The 4,472-nt window shown below is 29.2% G+C and overlaps 1 long non-coding RNA gene across 1 annotated transcript; it reads right to left on the minus strand.

The window, feature by feature from the left end:
* Positions 1 to 3,411: 3,411 nt before the first annotated feature.
* On the minus strand, positions 3,412 to 4,122 carry LOC137828234 (uncharacterized). The gene is made up of 3 exons (XR_011083843.1): positions 4,021 to 4,122; positions 3,714 to 3,924; positions 3,412 to 3,618 (listed from the first exon to the last, which is right to left on the minus strand). It is a non-coding gene; the product is annotated as an uncharacterized lncRNA (long non-coding RNA).
* Positions 4,123 to 4,472: the final 350 nt, after the last annotated feature.

A 4,472-nucleotide genomic window follows, 5' to 3' on the forward strand; every position in this document is an offset into this window, starting at 1 on the left:
ATCAATTATTTATATTCTAAATTTGACAGCAAAAATTTTGGTACATAATTAGATACCAATTTAGAAACTATTTAACAATCATAGAAACTAATTTAGAAACCAAAAAATTTTGTAGTCTTTAAAATGGTATCTAATTTAGTCAATATAGTAACTAATTATTTTTTGTCTCTAAAATTAGTTTTTATTTAATGATTTTTTTGTAGTATTAATATTTCTATAGCACTTGGTATGTTTATACATTCATACTTCTCAAAATTTTATATAATATAAATATAATAAATTATAATTAAATCCCTTTCAATCAATAATTTACCTATCTTTTATGCAACTGAATACAAAATATAATTTAACGTCTATTATCATGTATGTATGGGTAGATACTGACAAACACTTAATTCGGTAGATACTAACAAACACTTAATTAATATGAATAATTAATGGTAAAAGTTAATTTTCATCTTTTTTATCCGGAAATTACCTGCATCTATTGTAAAAAACTTTAATACAACATATAATATCTTAGTTTCTTAAGAAGTTTCATGTTTAATATTACAACTTTCGAGGCGACAATATCATTGCATATATCTCACTATATACTCATAAATGTCACATCAATGAAGGGTAATGTATCATATCAATATCATATACAATATGCACACAATGCATACCATACTAATGTATGCATCTTATCAACATCATTAATAAATACACCGTAAGTTTATCTTAACACCTTAACCACATAAAAGAAAATAACATTAGACATTCAATTATTAATATCATCACCATCCATTATGTATATCTTGAACGACCTTACTTTTGGAGATCGATGAATAATTTCTCACCTGGACACACCACTTTAGCGACGTAACTCCAGTAACACATAATTGTTTTTGTCTTTCCCTTCTCAGAGGCTTATTCAATGCTTGAATGTCATCCACGTGTTTTAAGTAATGCACTTATTGTGTCACCTGACAAGTTTTATAAGTATTAATTACATAATTTCACCTGGGCTTGGAGAGTCAAATCCGTTGAATGCTCTCATTTATTTCAGAGTCTCATGCACCACCACCAAATACTTAACACTTAAGCAATCACTCTGTCGTTTCAACATCATTTATTCTAAATGATAAATAAATATTTTAGTCTCTATTACTTAAGATTCAAGCCATAATTTAATTATATATACTGTCATTTGAATGTTTATGATAACACTTAAGCAATAATGAGTGATACACATAATTATTACTCACCTCAATCCAAGAACACAAAGCTCACTAGACAACAAAACATACTATTTTTAACACCTAATCTACATTTAAAACATCTTTATTCATGAATTTAATCACATACATATGATTTTGAATATATACTTCAATTGCAGATTTCAGCTGTTACTTGGATCATTGTTCCAAACTTTTGTTGTTGTGTTATTCTTGATTTCACTTGTTACAGATTATTAATTGTGGTAAAAGATATTGTTGATAAAGTCTTTATATTGGGCCTAGAATTGGGCCTTCTTTGCTTTAAGTAACCCACAATACACAGGCCTTGTTACTTTATATTCACACCTACGCTCTTTACTTTCTTTTCTGTAACACATTTCTCACTTTTACGAAATACAATTTCAGCTTTACGTTTTGTGTTCTCTTTCTTCTTTTCGCTTCTTCCCGGTTATTAAATGTATTAATTTCTACTTTAAACTTTTGTACGATAAAAATATGTTAATTAAAGAAAGAAAAAAACGATGTTATAGCGTTTAACATCCATATATATTTTTTATATATATACACGTTATTTTCTTCTTGCGTACATATACCATACATATAAATCTGAAAAGCTAAATTCTAAATAAACAGATATCTTTTTCATAAAATGAGTACGAAGATAAAGCTTTCATATCCATTGTTTGTATTGCTTTCGTTTTGATTCCACTTAATAAACTCATATATGTTTTGTTTAGTATTTTTTTAGTTGTAAGTTTTTTTTTTCTATTTTTTTCTTAACATTTTATACTGAATAAAATGACATAGAATGTTAACTACGTCAGTTAAATTTTGTTAAATATGATTTGATAAAAAATAAGAAAAAGTTTAATTTGAATATAATTTGTAATAAGATTTTGCATAAATTTGAGGAGCAAGCAGTTATATACCAACACTTTCAAAAGATCGGTTTGTCAAGTACGTTTCTTCTCCTTTATTTTTTCTTTTTCTTCTTCGTCCAACAATCCTCACCTGCGTTACAGTGTTACGACTTCTTCGTCCTCCAGCAATCCTCACCTCCGTTTAACGGTCCTCACCACACTACGGTGTTACGACACCGCGTTCTTTTCGGCGTGTTTAAGGAGTAGACCGCATCTTCTCCGATGTGTCCAAAAACATGACCATATGTGACCCATAAAAATGCGTTCAACGCAGTGTAGTGCACGCATCCGTTATGTGTCCGCGTCTTCCAAATTATTTTGTATTGTTTTCCTCTTCACTTCAGTTACTAAACTCTAATCTCATATTTATTTTCTGTAACATGTTTTTTAGTTTTAAGAGTATCTTTCTTATATTTTCATCCTAACACTTTGTATTGAATAAAATGAAATATAATATTAATCACATATGTTAAATTTGTAGATATAAGTTGATAAATAAAAAACAATTTTTTATTTATTTCAATATAATTGTTAATTAGATTTTAAATAGATTTCAGGAGCAAAGAGTTATTCAGCAGCACCTCCTGGAACAGGAAAATGATACAAAGCTTATACTTGTCTAAGTTTCTGTAAATTCTTTGGCTATAAGGGTGGTATTTGTGCCCCTGCTGGTGGTAATAGGTGTTGCTGCATAAAAAAATAAAGGGTGTCTTATTATGTAGTGCTTTCAAAAGTCACTTTTTCACTACCTTTGTTACCTAACTTTCCATATAAATTTTTTGAAACATAAATAAACTCTCCTACTATAAACTATCCCTATAGTTATATATCTCTATTGTCCACATTAACAGTTATTTGATTTTTTTTATATAATTTAATAAAAGCAACAAATATAATAATTTGACCCAAAAATTCACCTTTCACTTGTTAAAGGCCATAAGACCAGTACATATTACTGATTACAAGTTCAATAGAAACTTGAAATTTAGGTTCGAGGAAGAAATTCACTCGTTTACATTTCCTTAATGGAAAATGGGAAGCTGCCATTTGAATCCATTCTTCCATACAAGAAAAATGATGGTTTGTCTGTTTTCGACAATTCAATCAAATGATTGCTAAAATATGAAACAACTTCCATCATTGTTGGTCTTGCATCAAGATTGTGCTGAACACATAATAAACCAATTTGAACGCATCTAATAACTTCTGGTTCAAAATATGTTTCTTTTATAGTGGGGTCTAGTAAGCAGATTGTTGGATCCTCCCTTGTGCTTCATGTATTTCAATAATTCTATCCAAACCAAAATCTGAAATTTTTGGAATCATGTTTTCATTCAATAAAATATTACTAGGTTTAAGATCACGATGTATGACTTTGAGTCGAGAATATTCATGTAAATAAAGAATTCCTCAAGCAATCCCTCCAATTATGTTATATCTTTCTGACCACCTTAACAAATTTGCTTGTTGAGAATCTACATATTCAAGTGAGAGATGTAAGTGTGAAATATATAACTCAGAGTCTATACATAAATAACGACAGAGAGATTAAGGGTAGAAAGTGTCAAACCAAATAAAAAGTAGTCAAGACTCTTGTTCGGCACATATTCATAAATAAGTATTTTGTTTTGGTCTTCAAGGCAAAAGCCAATGAGTGCCACAAGATTTTTGTGTTGAAGTTTGGCTATCAATAAAACTTCATTCTTGAATTCATCTGCACCTTGCTTAGAGCTTGCTGAGAGTTTTTTTACCGCTATTTGTCAACCATCAAGGAGAATACCCTAAAAATTAAATCATCATTTAGGTGAAAAGATGAACACAAAACTAATATGTCATATTAAAGATGAATACAAAACTAATATGTCATATTTTCTCACCTTGTAAACTTCTCCAAATCCACCTTTCTCAATCCTATTTTCACTTGAAAAAAATTTCGTTGTGTCTTTAATTACTACGAAACTAAATTGCAAATGCTCCAAAATGACACTTTCATGACCAACTGAATCAAGTATAAAAAAATAAATTGTAAAATTAACAAAGAGGCTAAATATCCTTAAATTTAAAAAGACATAAGTTTAACATGCTTTTTTAACAATACTTACAATTTTCTTTTAGAATAGTTTTATAGTTTTGTAGTTTTAAAAGGCATAAGTTCTCCTATCACTCCACTCAGACACCTTCTGCAATCACTCTGTGATAAGTCCAGAGTACACCGAGTTAGAGAATAAACTCTCTGATATCCAAAAATATTTGTTTCCCTTGTTGCAAACTTTTTATCAACAGAAGAAGCAACATGTGCAGTTTCGTTCATGTCCTGAAACATTACATG

Source organism: Phaseolus vulgaris, chromosome 7 (assembly GCF_000499845.2).
Source record: "Phaseolus vulgaris cultivar G19833 chromosome 7, P. vulgaris v2.0, whole genome shotgun sequence".
NCBI classification, from domain to species: Eukaryota; Viridiplantae; Streptophyta; class Magnoliopsida; order Fabales; family Fabaceae; genus Phaseolus; species Phaseolus vulgaris.